Source organism: Pteropus medius, unplaced genomic scaffold (genome assembly GCF_902729225.1).
Source record: "Pteropus medius unplaced genomic scaffold, Ma_sr-lr_union100, whole genome shotgun sequence".
Taxonomy (NCBI): Eukaryota; Metazoa; Chordata; class Mammalia; order Chiroptera; family Pteropodidae; genus Pteropus; species Pteropus medius.
Window position 1 is genome coordinate 8,360,566 of NW_024344370.1, and position 15,930 is coordinate 8,376,495.

The window sequence follows — 15,930 nt, forward strand, 5'->3', positions numbered from 1 at the left end:
TTTCTTTACATTTTTCATGCTTGGGGTTTATTGAGCTTCTTCTATCTGTGGACTGATAATGTTCATCAAATTTGGAAACATTTTGGCCATTATACTTTCAAATATTTTTTCTATATCTTCATTACCTCTTCAGGGACTCCAGTGTATCATTAGTCTCATGTAGTGTATTTTCATCTCATACATTTTAGAAGTTCTATTTATATCTTTCTTTATATCTTTATATCTCTACATAACATGACCAATTTTTTTCTCTAGCATCCTTCTAGGTCTCACTTCATTTGTTTTTTGTCTCTCATTAATCATCATCCTTCCTTTCCTGATGCTCATGAAAATCATTGTTTCATTTATTTCTTCTGGTTTGTCAGGTTTTTGTAAATCTCTGTTACTCCATCTTGGCAGGAAATCAAAATTCCTTCTAGGTTCTCTTAAGAATGCCAATCTTCTTTTAAATGTAAATTTGATCATAAATAGTGACCCATTAAATTCTTGGCACCTCATGTCAGATATTTATGGTTACTCACCAAATACCTACTATCATTTTTTCCTTGCTAACAGAGCCTTAAATTTGTTTGGGTATGAATGTTCCAAGCCTCAGAAGATGAAATTGTTTGTGTTATGCCATGAAAAAAAAATCTCTACTACTCTTTGAGGTGAAGCTGTGGGCATGTGACTCAGTCTACTGGGGGATTTCTGGAAAAGACTTTCTTCCAGACAAAACCTGGAGCTGGAGATAGAACAAAGCCCTTTCCCTTCAATCTGTCCTTAGAAGATTTTGAGAGAGAATTTGATGCTTGAATCCGCATCAACCAGTTTGTATCTATGTTGCAATCATCTAGAGTAATATTGTCAAACACAGAGAGGAAGGACAGGAGGATCATAGAAAGGCTGACCTCACATTGAACCACAGAACCATCCTTGGGCTCACCTACCTTTGGACTTCCTGTTAAGTGAGATAATACACACTCCCAATATTTAGCTATCTTTTTTCAGGCTTTCTGTGACTGACAGCCAACCACAACTGATTATCTACTTTTACCATGGCTCAGTTTTTTGGAAATACCTGGTTACTTTCTTCCAGAACAGGAAAGATCATGTTCTGAGTATAAAGGTTGCTATCAGATGAAGTAGAATCCAAATGGCAAACCGCCTACTTCACAATTTTTCAAAAGAGCAACTTGACTGTAGGCAGTCAGAGAGCCCTGTAGGCTTTGCCTCTGAATGTTAGTCATTTAGTAGACAATGGCTATGCAGAAGTTGTGCTGATAGGGAACTTGATGGCAATGTTCCTGGATAGAGAGCTGCATTGATTCTTGAGCGGAATACTAATTTCCACTGTGGGGTGGGGGCGGGGTGAGCCCTAGCCAAAGTTACTTGAAATAATATATATTAACACAGTTCCATTATAAATAATACATACTGTTAATATGGCTTTAAATAATATATAATGCTAGATTTGCATAACAAATAATACATAAATATGTAATCATCTCGTGAAGTCATATGAAATTAGTAATCATGAAGGAAACTTAACCTATTAACATACAATGAAAGGAAAGGCTTGCAAGTGGCTTGGAGTGCCATGAGGCTGTGAAATGTCTTTGCTAGAAAAACACCAACCTGTACAAAGTATTTGATCTGTATATCTATGACTGCACAATGTAACCAATAAAAGAGTTTTTCAGTGTATAGTCAGTAAAGAGTTTCTAGGGTCTGTAAAGATAACATTGTTTTTTAAATCTCTAATTCATCACTGATTGAAGGACTATTAAAAGAGTTATTTCCTAAAATGAGGCAATGCAAACCATTGTCATGGACTTTAATCACCCTCCCATTTTTCTAGGGATTCACTTGTGTTATTTTATTTAATGATAACCTGAGGAACCCTATGAGATAGACACCATTATTTCCACTTCCAACTCAAGGAACGGTGGGTGGGAGAGGTGGAGTAACTTATTCAAGGTCATGCAGCAGTTAGTGGCAGGGAGAGGGATGCAGCTCTCCTGAAATCAAAGCCTGTTGTTTTTCCTACCCTGCTCTTGTTTTAAATGTAGTTCTTCTCTGTGGATTAAGACCCTGGAAATCTTAGAATTCTGATTCAGCAAACCTTTGAAGAATTCTTTTTGTGTGCTTGACATTGTGCTGGACATCTCAAGTGGGCGATGCCATTCGTCCCTACAATAAGTCTATTGGGTATTATCTTCATCTTACGGATTAGGAAATCAAGACTTGGAAAAAGGAAGACTTACCCAAAGCCTCCAAGTGAGAGGAAAAGCTGAGTCCTGTGACTCCAAACCACAGTGCATTGCATCTCTGGTGAAGGGTGATGAGAGGTGCCTCCTGCTTTAACACCAGGCTCTCTTGTCTTCTCCAGAGAACAGACCCAAGACGCTTGCCCAGTAAAATTGGATGGCTTTCTTCTGGAATAGAAAAGGTAATGATGTACTAAGAATGGAGGTTGCTGTCAAGAGATCTGGGGACACCAAGGGCAAAATTTCAACTTTACAAATTTTTCAAAGAGTTGGTACTCTGAATCAGCTTTAGGCCCATCAGTAGCTAAGCCTACTCATAGTACTTCACAAACACTCAAATTCGTGAGTCCTTCATATTTTACTCCTCTAGTATATAGTTGGTTCAAAGTCCCCATTCCTCTGATAATAGCATTCTTAGAAATAGTGCATTGAGATCAGTTCTTCTGGGAAAGACATAACCTACTGAAGAGGTATTGAGAAGAGTTGAAACCGTAAATGTCGAGCCTACCCAGGAGAGTAAATATAAACCACTTGCATCTTTCAGGCTGAATTACAGCTTATCAAGCACACATTAAACCTTTAAGCCTCCTTTTTCCTTAGGTAAAAATAAATCTAAGTTGACTATTCCAGCATATGTATTTGTTTTCTCTACACTGTCTATAAACCATGTCCAAGGTGAGTATTTATAAGCCTGAGCGAAACTATACAAACAATTCTGAGAATAAGTGACAACTATAACAGTTCATGATAAGACAGTCACAACAAAGCAAATGCTATGCATTAAGTGATTTTTCTTGCAAATCCTTTATACATATGTCAGGCTGTGTGCTGGCAGAGTGAAAGAGAATAGATCAAAAAGAATACCCATATAAGAAAGGGTTTTTAGGCAAATGCTGTCATGTATGCATAAATCAAATAAACAGTGATTTAAAAAGCCCCAAAGGAACAGCATAGATTTCTATGGAATTTTACACAATGAAGTTATTTAGCAATTGCACAACAATGTATGGGGCACTTTACCATTATTTGCTCATTAAATCTGATGACATTTCTGGCAAGTAGGTCTATACCATTAGTTGAATTTTATGGCCAAGGTAACTGAAGCGGGGAATTGTAAAGGAACTTTCTCAAGGTCACACAGCCAGGTCAGGACTGGCCAAGGACTTCACTTCACAACTCCTGCTCCCAAAATTCTGAGTTGCAGTTCTGGGGTTAGTGGTTCAGCTGCCACTTAGCTCCCTCCATGATGAGGGACAAGTTGGGGGGTGTACCAGGTCATCTGTGGGTGGGTGAAAAAGGCAAAGGCTCCTGGCAGTAAATCTAGAAGTGTCCTTGCTTGGCGTTGGAGTCAGCATTTCAGGTGGAACATGAACCCCACGAGCATGTTGGTGCGTGCCTATGTGATGCAAATACACATCTGCAATAGAGCCTCATTTGAGATGTTCACGGGGTGAGTTTAAAGCTGTAGCTTGCAGCTCAGGCTGCAATACCCGGGGTCAGGGAGGGGCAAGGTTTAAAAATAATGCCCCAGGATCCGTCAAATATAAATCTCTGAGACTGGGGCTTGGACAGAAATATTTTCAAAGAGCAACCCAGGTTTTTCTGACATGCGGACAAAGTCGAGAACCACTGGCCCAAAGATCGTTCCAGGTCCTGCTGCACATGGTTGGAAAGGTTGCTCACTGCATACGGATAGCTGACTTGGGAACCAGTGAGTACTAATATTCAACCCACATGCAATGTGCCTAATTTGGAAGAGTGAACTTTTGTCTAATTTCCACAAAAGAGACCCTGGCTCATTCCCTTATGCTTGGATATGCATTGCCACATATCCTACATATTCCATTTTCAGCTTATTTTTATGCATTTACTAGAAATTCTATTTAGCATCAACTGCATGCCGGACACTTGGTGTAAATGAGGAGACAACTATAAGACAATTACAATTCTGTCATTAAGGAGTCCACAAGTGATTGAACAGGGAGTTACCCAACAATATGAGAAGCGCACTTATGAGTTTGAGTGCAGGAAACTGAGGAGGACCCAGGAAGGGCACACTACCCAGATCTGGGGTTCAGAGGGACCTCATGATAGAGGTGATACAAAAGGAAGCAGGTGGCATTCAAGGTGGAGTGGTAGCATTTGAAGAAATTTGGAATCCAGAGAGAAAGGATTATTGGGGAATTGGCAGTGCTTCAGCACATCCACTTCAAGCATAGAGTGGAGTGAGGGCTGGGGCATGTGGTAGGTTCTCCCAGTCTTCCAAGGGCTGGATTGACCACTTGCAAGCTGAATCACCGCTCCACTCCTCAGTCCTACCTTCCTCCTCCACCTTTCCATTCTCCATCCCTCTCTCCCTCCTGTCTTCTTTTCAGATATGGTCCTTTTGGAGCAGAAAATACCTAAACTGCTTGTACTCTACCTTCTGAAATTTCTAACTTCAAGTACTGGAAAGAAACAAAAAGGTTGGAAGTAGGTAAAGGAACAAACAAGTATGGAGGCACAGATGCCACCACTTCACATGGTGCCACCTGGCACAGTCTCACAATTGGCACAGACTCCTTCTTGCTCACTACTCTCTTTACTTGATATGCCTGGTCCTGAATTCACATTCAACATTATCATCTTCACTTCTGGCTGGTGGGGATGGGTGGAATGGGGGAAGGGAGTGGTATAAATGAAACCAATTCATCAGGAGTTCACCGTATCACTAAAACAGGGTGCTAAGTACAAGTACTTACTACACTAGTTCCTCTCCTAATGTTTGCAATTTTCCATTATAAAAAGCAGAAGAAACAAACAAACTTAAAATCCTCTGCTACTTCTTGTATTTTTTCATTTTGCTTATCAGTACCCCTGTGGTGTTCTGTGTTTTTTAAAAATATCTGGTTTGATTTGATTCAGGTTCTTTTTTTTTTTACTTCAAAATAGTATGCCTTTATTTTATTCATAGGGCATTTTAATGAGCCCAATTTCCTAATCTATTAAAATCATGATTCAGTTCATCAAAATTCACTTTACTTTCCCAAAGTTTAGAAGTGTATTGCATAACACACCCATCCATTCCCTTCCTATCTGGCTCCTGATGATTTTGATAGATGACCTTCTTTGCCTTCCCACTGTGGCCATGGCAACTTTCAGCATTCAGAGATCCATTCAGGCCCACGTATGATTATGTATTGCTTGTGAAATAGGAAATGATTCTTCACTTACAGTTGGAAGACCTGCAATGAGAATGGGAACAATGAATACTCAGCTTTTTAGCAACTTCGACCCCTACATCTCCAAGACTGTCTCATTCCATTTTCATGCATTGACCTGCAGCAACTGTATAGCAACTAAGTGTCTACCTTCCAGGGCATGAGACTTTATATTTGTGAAATGGAATGAGACTTTACACGGGCTCCCAAGCCATGAAGTTATTCACTTTGTTTCACAGTGTCCTAGAGTCACAGTCTATATGTTTATCATGAGACCTGGTCTCCTCTGGACAGCCGTGGCACCTCGTACATGCATCTGCCACACATGAGTATCACACTGTGCTCAGCGCTCTTGTTCATACCTGCTCTTCCTCATAACTAGAGCTCGACAGGGACAGGGCAGTCCTTTCTAAACTCAGTACCTGGTCTTCTATTTGACTCACAGTAGGTGATTCACACATGTTTGTTAAGTGAATGAATGGCCTAATTCCTTCATGCTGAAATTTAAGCCCATTTAATTTGGAAGGGATTTATTTGGAAATAAAGAATAAGTACATCTTATATTTAAGTCTTCCAGCAGACAAATATGGTTATGTTATAACCATCTTTTGAAGGCTTTGCTTCCCATATGACTTGGCTTCCCAAGGCTGAGTATGTCTGATCAGAAAATAGTCATTCTGTCCCAGCTTACCTCTTCCAAATCAGTCACTTGAATGAAAAAGAGAGAGGAAAAACCAAACTTTTCGTTATGCCTTTGTCAGAACTGAACAATCAGCTAATTGATGAAAGGTTTGTATAATTTCAACCAGTCTCTGTAGCTTCATATGGCCACAGCTAAAGTCTTCATGGCTTTTGTCTATTCCCAAAGGCCAGTTAATATCCCTCCTGTGCTGTGATTTCCAAGGGACCCAAGGACGGGGTTAGTGAGGATATATGGGAAGAACCTTCCCTACAACAAAACAATGGGGAATAAGTTTACTCCACACCCAGGACACACCAGAAGTAGATTGAAGCTTCGCAGCCCATTAGAAAGAAGCATCATAAGCTGCACCTTAAAGGAACGCAGAAGGGAAAGTCAGCAGCCTCTGTCCTGCTATGCTACTGAGAAGTTACTAGATTCCATAGGCATCCAGCCATACATTTGCTTCCACTAACATAAATCACACAAATATGACAGAACTGAACATGTGCTAAAGTCAAATGTGCATATTGCAATTCTTTTGTCATCTTCTCAACCAAATCTTAAAACAGTAATCTTATAGATCTTCCCTTCATTTGAAAACTTACAGCTTTTTAATGGAACTGGAAGTGTGAGGAGTCCAGAACAGCTGTAGTTACAGCATCCCTCTTCTCACTTGCCCTCCCCTGTCAGTTTTCAGTGCCCTCTGACCTCCTAAGTAGTGGAACAAGCCCCACAGACACTGGCTTCGCTGCTCCTTGACCACTCATTTGAGGAACCTGAGACTTGAAGGAGTTAAGAGACCACTTCCCTCACAGGGTTGCTTGAGAACTCATTGAGCTCACTAATAAAACAGCCCTTAGCATGGGCTGCCATGCCATAGGTGCTAAAAAAATGTGAGGTGCCCCATCCTCCGGGTTGCCTTTGCTGAGATGCTGCTTCTCCAGCATTCTGTAGTCATGTCTCCTATCTTTTCTCTGATTCTATCATTGTTCTGGCTGCCCCTCAAGGCCATAACCCGTATCTCCTCTTTGTCTCATGACACTTCTCTCATTAGGCACTCAATAAATGTTGTTGACAGGCTGGCTGACTGCCTGACTGACTGAAGATGGCATCTTTCCACCGAGGGCAAGTGTTCTTTGCTGCCTTTATTTATCGCTTAATGTCAAATGGTGTCATCAGCATGATATAATTTTCCTGAAATGTAGATCAGGATTAATAAGAGAGTTTAAAAAAATCAAAATTGTTGGAGAGTATTGGTCCTAATTAGTATCTTATCATTAATAATGGGGCTTGAGTAATGTTTTACAGGTGTAGAAATCTTTTGAGTTAAACATGTCAATGTAACCCTGATTTTTATGTAAATATCCTCAATTTTTATGATGTCAATTGTATGCATGTTAGAGAATTTTCAACTGTGGTTGTTTCTTATTACTTTAATTTTGAGAGAAAAACATTAAGTGTAAGAAGCACGTTTTATGTTATTTAACGAATGATAAGAACAAACAAAGCCATTCCCTTTTTCCACTTCAAGATCTCCCCTCTTTTCAACAAATTGTGAACTGGCTTTAGAATCAAACTGAAGCCATCTCTGTCTCAAGCTACATTCATCACAATTCTTGCCTATATGATATGCTAGATGATGAGGGAAAATATTTAAGTTTGATCAGGTCCTTGGACAGCTTTTTCCTTAGTAAAACAAATTAAACACACACACACACACACACACACACACACACTCACACATACGAACATAGCAAATTCAGTTTTATGAGGTTTATGAAATGGTTCTGAATTTTAAAACAGTCCATCCATTTGTCACTTCCTTCTGCCTGCCATTCTTTGAAAATCTCCATCACCACTGCTTTCACAAACACTCCCTAAATGCTGTCAGATGGGTTATCATTGCCTTGCACTTTTGTTAATTTTGGATAAAGTCCTAGAGTGTAGCAATATTATTGAACTCATTTCTGCTTAGGTCTCAAGTTTTCATAGTCCCTCTATTACCAAGTGGCAGTGCACCCTATAGGCACAATAAATAAATAATACAACACTGGAGCTGTAACAAATCACAAAATACATTATTAAAAAATTAAGAAATAAATATCCCCCTCTTACTTAAATAGAGATTGATTTTATAATGTGGATTGCTGAGGAGAGCTGCTCCAAGATATATTAAAGCCTGGGGACACAGAGAATACACTGTAATGGGCATTTTGCTCCCTCAGCCAGAGGGAAAAAAATTCTCCAAGTGAATAGATGTATTTGTGAAATGGAGGCTGATATTCTCTGTTTGTTCACAAGCCAGGTATGATGCACTGCCACCTTCATCATGTGAGGGTGAAAAGACCTGCAGGACACATCTGTCTTTCCTAAGCACAAACTGTTAGAGTCCGGATGAGGGTGATGAAGACAAATGTCTTCCTGGAACTGAAGTTGGAGAAGCACTGTTTCTTTTCCTTTAATTTTAAATTCCAATTCCGGCTTCCAAAAAGATGTTCTCGAACCAGGATCCTGCCAAGCTTCCTCCTAGGTGTTTTATTTAACGAGGAGAGGATATGGCACAGATCTCTCCACAAGGTGTATGTTTCAAAAGAAAAAATTAAACAGGAACCCTTCTCCAGAGGCATGAAGTTCTATGGAAAAGACAAAGTCTGTTGGGTCCTTAGACTCTCAGGAAGTCACTCTTGTGTTGTTTACCTTGAGGTTTGTTCGGGGCCATCAACTCACCAGAAGCCACTGCTTTTGTCCATCCTGGAATAGTGTGGCATTTTGCAATTCTGACTGTAGATGTCTCAGTAATGAGCAAATTTTGCTGACTTCACTGCCCCCTGCAAAGACTCCCAACACCTCTGCACGAGGAGAAAAGACAATGCCTAACAATTTCCCCCATCCTTTCTGCACTAGAAAGTTATACAACAAGTTTACTCTGCTGGCACATAGAGAGAACCACTCTATTTCCTTATTTCATTGCTCTCTTTAAAGGATGCGGGAGAGACTCAAATACCCTCCTAGAGGTGAGATTGTAAACATGTGCAGAGATAAGTTCCCACTTACTGACTAGTTTTTAACAGACCACTGGAAATGGCTCACTTACAATGAGTTGACCCATTTGGGGATAAGACAGTAAGTGAGTGAGTCCTTCTGGTTCCCAAGGCTCTTGGGGTATTATTTGCCAAGAGCTTGACTTGCTTATATGTTTTTTATATGATTGTGTCCTTTGTCTATCTCCTGCAACTACGTAAGACACATATAGGCAAGGATCATGGTTATGATTTAGTGTCTGCTTTTTTTATTCTTCGTGGAGAGATTTTCTCACCCACACCTGAAATTCACTGGAACGTGAAGACATCCAGGAGCCTGAGTTCATAGAGACTCTGCCATCTTTAATTTAGGGCTTCTGAGGTCACCCTGGACCTTAACACCTGGCTGGTAAATGGAGAAGAGGAAAGTAGAAGAATGCAGGCAGGTTTTTCACATGTCAAGGCTGTTGTGGAATATATCACTTCTATGCATGTTCTACTGGCCAGAACTAGTTACACAATCTCACCTATATTTGAGTGAGGCTGGCAATGTCCCCGCCGAGTTGGGCATGAACATGATGGCGGTGAAGATCACAACAATAGAAAATCAGAAGGCTGGTGAGAAACATGTCAGCTGACATCCCTGAGACACTTAAAACTTCGCATGGAATATCTAAACTATCCTACGTCCCATGGGAAACCTAAAAGTTTTACAAAGATCTGGTGAATTCTTAGAGATTTAAATTCTCAAGATGACTTTTGTCTTCCGACTTCCACTTCTGTACCTGCTGTCTCCATATTGCAGTAGGTCAGGGCAAAAGGCAGTTCATGCCTAGTTTCGAATGGCTCAGCACATGTGCCTGTGTGCGCACTTGTGCGCGCGCGCGCGCACACACACACACACACACACACACACACACACACACTCCACTCACATAAAGTGTAAGTGAATAAGGTAGATCCTAATTAAACTTTATAGCTCATGGGCATTTCTGGATAACACTGCAATGCACACAGTAAACAACTTCCCACCCATGTTAGTCCTCCTACTGAAAAAGAAACATCCAACTTCTTAATGTCTCACTGGCTTACTTCTTCTTCTCTCCTTTTACCTGCTTTACTCCTCTTCTCTCCCCATCCCAGGAGTAAAATTCCAAATTCCTCTGCTTGCCTTATACAGAGCACTTTGGTTCTCTTGGTTTGCTTGATCCCCCACCTGCAACCACTAGCATTTTGTCAAGGTATTTTCCTGAGAGGTACTGGGAACAAAATACTTTTAATCTGGTTACATCCGTTAATTTTCAGGAAATGGGTCACCTCACTCTTTTTAAAGCACTATTATAGCTGTTTATTCATTTACTAAATAATACCATGCTAGGTGCAAGAATATACAAGACCAACGCAGTCCCTGCCTTTGTGGAGCTTACACTTGAGCAGGGGAGACAGTGAAAAACACTGACTTACAAGATAATCACAACTTGTGATGTGTTATAATGAAAACAAATAAAGGGCTGAGTTTAAAAATGTTGGCAGGGGAGTCTATTCTGCATTGGATACTCAGGAAGTCCTGCCCAAAGGAAAGAAGTGTCATTTAAACCAAGATTTATGAGAGGGAAAAGCATCTCATGCAAAAGGAAGAGCAGAGATCCAAAGGGGAGAACTAAGTTTATTGTGTCATATAATCAAGAAAAAGCAGGTTTAGAGATATGGCTGAGACCCACTATATCTTCTCTAAACCTCTCATTCCACAGTGTTGATTTGCAGTTAGCAAGTGACTGCCCAACCAGAGACGACATTTCCCAGCCCACCTAGATAGGTGGAGCCATGTGATTCATTTGTGACCAAAGTCTAATATAGACCAGACTCATCATCTTCAGTCTTCTCCTATTTCTCTTCCTCCATCTGCTGGCTGGATAGCAACAGCCAAGGAGACCATGAAGTCATTTGATGAAGACAATAGAGTTTCCATCAGTCCAGGTTCCTGAACAACTGCATGAAGCAGAGCCCCTGTTCCCAACTGCCAAATGATAATATTACGTGAGAGTTTAGTTATCCATTGCTACATAGCAAATTACTTCACAACACAAAGGCTTAAAACAACACACATTTATTATCTCAAGGCTTCTGTGAGTCAGGAATCTGGGCATGGCATAGCTCAAGGCTCTGTTTTAGGACATCTCAATAAGGCTTGAATCAAAGATTTGTATAAGGCCATGTTCTCATGTTCTCATCTAAAGACTCAACTGGGGAAGAATCTGCTTCTAAACTCACTTCTGTAGGTATTGACAGGATTCAGTTCCTCAAGGGCTATTGGACTTTGAGACTCAGTTCTTTGCTTGTAGGTGGTCAGAAGCTGCCTTCTGTTCCTGGCTACAAGGGCCCTTCCAGCTTGCTTCATTAGAGCAAGAGAACACAGAGCGCCAGAGAGAGGAGGTGCTAGCAACATGGAAGTCACAGTCTTTTGCAATCTAATCATGGAAGTGTCATACCATTACTTTACCATATTCCATTTGTTAGAACCAAGTCACTAGAACTGACCCACACTTGAGGGAAGGGATCACAGTAGGGCATAAATACTGGGTGGCTGGGATCTAGGGAGCCATGTCAGAAGCTGCCTACTGTAAGCTGCCTACTGTAAGTTGTAAACCTGTGTTATGTTACACCACTGAGAGTCCAGGTTTTATAAGTTACAGCGGCTAGCGTTACCTTAAGTAACGCAGGGGTAGAGCAACTGCTGCTGGTTCTAGTAAAATGAGGTCAGAGCAGGCCAGGTCATGCAATCCCTTATAAGCACCGATAAGAAACTGGCTTTTATGCTAAGTGCAATGGGAGGTCATTGGATTTAAGAATGAGTGAGAAGGAATTCAAGTTTTGTTTACTACCGCTATTTATAAATGCACTGGGAGGAAAAAAGAGTGGAAGCAGAGAGACCCATCAGGAGGCTGTTGTTATCTGATGCATTGTTATGTAATAAAGAAAAGGCCGTGTGGTGGTTCATTTTGCATATCCACTTGGCTGGGCTGCAGTGCCTAGATATGTGCTCAAACGTTATTCTGGATGTTTCTACGAGGATGTTTTGGGACAAGAGGACATTTAAATCAATGGACTTTGAGTAAAGCAGATTGCTCTCTATAATGTGGAGAGGCCTCATCCAATTGGCTGAAAAGCCTGACATTTGCTGAGCAAGACCGAATTCTGCAGCAGATGGCCTTTGGACTTGAACTGCAACATCTCTCTCCTGGGTCTTCAACCTGCCAGCCCACCCCTGAGGATTTTGGACTTGCCTCAGCCTCCGTAATCATGTGAGCCAATTCCTTAAAATGAATTTTTCTCGATACAATACACATACACGCATCTTATTGGTTCCGTTTCTCTGGAGTCAGGACTAATACAGAGGCTTAAGTCCACCCAATACCGAGCAGTAGCAACAGCCATGGCAGAAAATTCTGCTATTTTTGAGTACCTAATTCTGTGTTCCAGGCACTCTGCTAGATGTTTTATATACATCATCTCATCCGTCATCCTACAAATATAGATTTTTTTACACCCATTTTACAAATGAGGAAATCAAGACTCAGACAGTTAAGTGAATTACCCAAGGTCACATATCTAGTAAATGGCAGAACTGCCTGATCAGTTTGTCAGGAGCTCATTTTTTTTTTTTCCAAATGATCAAACAAAAAAATGAATAGCAGCAGTAACAAAAAAATCAAGTTTGGTGCTATGGATCTGAAATTCCAGTTTGCTGATGGTCAAAGCAAATTCATTAAATTCAGTACATTTTCCTTATGTATTAAAATAACATTTCCAATATGTGAGGGGCCTTTCTTTCTGCTAACGCATGGCAATTATATCTTTACACTGCAACTGCGAATCTAGTTTTTAGTTTTTCCGTTTTGTTTCCATAAGCATACTTTTACAGCCAATTGTTAACGGATTAACAGCTTTGTGTGAAATCCATCAGTCTGCTCTGGTTTACCTCCGTGGCTGGGAGAGTCTGTTCACAAGGACAGAGCACAGAGGAGCTGGCGCTAACTCGAGCAAGCCAAATGGAGCATTAGGTCCCCTGATAAACATTGACTGTGCCTCTGCTATGTTCCAGACACTGTGCTATATGCATTCTGGACTCTGCCTCATCAGCAACAAGGAGTCTTTCTGAATCTTCTGGATTCCCAGAATATAAAGAAATCCCTATCAGGAAATATATACATCTCGATAGCAAAATATTTAGTCTCAGAAATACAGCCAATTTGATGTGTGCAAAACTTTTTTCATTCGATGGATCGATCTATCTATCATCTACCTATCTATCTATCTATCTATCTTTCTATCTATCTATCTATCTATCTCTTATCTGTCCGTCCATCCATCCGTCCATCCATCCATCCATCTAGTCACCCATCCGTCTCTCCAACATTTTCTAACCAATGATATTTCAATAGCGGTACTTTTAATAATAAAGTAGTGATATCTAAAATGGTAACATAATTTGAAATATGAAAATTGTTAATCCCCAGGATTTAACCCGCCCCAATCTGCGCAGCTGCACTCCAGCTTCTGGGGGACAGCAACACAGAAAAACATTATCCTTAGTTTTGCCCCAAGTGGGAGGAATGTACAGTGGAAATCAGAGTGTATAAATACACCAGGTTTTTATTCTTGTGGTCTAAATGAATTAAAAAGCAGAATGTACTGAAAGGAGGACACAAAGACATTATACAAAATACAAAGTTAGAAGCCCTCTTGAGCCCATTACACCTCTTCTGTGTTACAGACAAGTCTCTGTCATCACACGCACAAGATGGCAAGAAAGAGTTAAGTAACAAAAGCTGCTGAGGAGGCAGTTAGCAAATCTAACTTCAGCTGCAGATGATGAGTGAGGGTGGAAGATACAGAAAAGACTAGGAGAGGCATTGCAGAGTAAATTATAGAGAGGAGCAAACTTTTGAGTCATCTGGAGAAGAGAAATTCAACTTTGCTTTCTGTCCATAAAACCCCTCACCCTGAAACTGCAGCTAGAGTTCTGTAGGAGGAAGCATTCACAGACAGTGGCATTTGGGAGGAGGCATTTTGCCCAAGGCATCAGCAGAATTCATTTGTCATCTGAAGGCAACACATGGAGAACTGTACCTCCAGCTTTTCAGTGTTGCACAGAATTGTGCTGTCACCAATAGGAACAGAAAAAGCAAGAAAGAGAAATGCAAATGATGAAGTCTGAATAGTTCAAAAGGGAAGATCCCTGAATTGTGAAGACTGAATTTCTAAAATTAGACTTAATACTTATCTGGAATAGTGCATCCATTCTAGCACAAGAAAGTAGTCTTTCGGGTGGGACTAGAATGGATCAACACCAGAAACAGGCAGTGTAAGTCAATATGCAGAAGTGAATTCAATGGCAATGGAAAACCAGGATGGCAAAGCCCTACTCATCTGCGGTGAGGGCATTTGTCAGTCAGGGGGACAGACAAGCAACAGAGAGAAAGACTTATTTAGATCTTGCAAGAGTTCACTGGGCTGAGGTAGAAGGGAGGCAACATTCTAAGCAAAATGCAAAAGCACAAAAATAAGAAACAGTATTGTTCATTCACCAATGGCTGGTGAAGGGGAACTATGATAATAATTACATTTACTGAATACTTTTTACATTCATTTTCTCATTTAATCCTTCTAACATACTTATGAAATCAGCATAATTACTTTCATTTTACAAATGAGAAAACCAAGGCAGGGAAGCCAAGTAACATAGTATAATTGTCAGTCATCGAGCTAGAATTCAAACTCAGTTCAACACTGTAATGCATATTACTTAATTTACTGTAAAAATGTTTGGGATCAAATAAATTATATACAGTGTATTTAATAAATCCTTCCTCAGCATGACAACCTCTTCAAGCTATCATCTCAGATTTCACCTCCTATTTGCACCTAAACTTCTTGAAAAAGTTCTCACGTTTTGACTGCATTTCCTTACCTCCCAATGGAACAACCCTCAACCTATTGCAATCTACCTTCCGTCCCATCGCTCCACCAAAATTGCTTTTGCCAAGGTCAGTAAGGCCCATTCTTCATTCGGTCTATTGAACACTTCTCAGTACATATCTGGCTTGACCCTTGGCAGCCTTAAACACCATCGACTTCTCAGAACAGTTTCTCACATTGGCTTCTATGAGTTAGCTGCTTCCCACCTTCCCTTCAACAGTCTCGTGGCTCCTCTTCCCCTTTTCAGTCTCCTCTTCCTCTGCTCGGCCCTGGCGTATGGAAGTCCTTCAGGGCTCTGCTCTCCTCACCCTCTCTCCACATATCCTTGAGAGGTTTATCAACACCGGGGCTTCAGTTACCATCTGAGTTCTGCTGAGTCCTGAAAGGGGACCTCTGATTCCTTTTGTTTGCTTCTGTTTCAGTGTTTTCTATAAAGCACAAACTGCTCTTCTGGCAATAGCACCTGCTTTGTCTCTGAGGTGCTTTCTGTTTTTATTCTTAGCATATGTAGTTTGATGGTACGGAATTTGGGGTTGGTCATGTGATTAGAGCCTTCATTCTACTCTTCTTCCTCCAGGAATTGTTTTAGGAATGGCCAACTGATTCAGGATTTTTGTTCCCACTATTGAGGAGAGAGACACTTCCTCTAATATGGGCCCTGAACCTGAAAAGATGTATCTTGGAGCTGCTACAGTTATTTTGCCACTATGAAGAGACAGCATCTTTGAGAATGAAGCCAACAGAGCAGAAGCAGAAGAGAAAAACTAGGAGGGCAAATGGATCCGGATGCTTCCTTTGAA

The 15,930-nt window shown here is 40.7% G+C and overlaps 1 long non-coding RNA gene across 1 annotated transcript in view; it reads right to left on the bottom strand.

Annotated features, from left to right (window-relative positions):
- Positions 1-5,191: 5,191 nt before the first annotated feature.
- LOC120608221 (uncharacterized) overlaps positions 5,192-15,930 on the bottom strand; it is a 187,344-nt gene continuing 176,605 nt past the window's right edge. The window contains exon 4 of the long non-coding RNA XR_005654342.1: positions 5,192-5,473. This is a non-coding gene — a long non-coding RNA (uncharacterized LOC120608221). The remainder of the gene's footprint in view (positions 5,474-15,930) is intronic.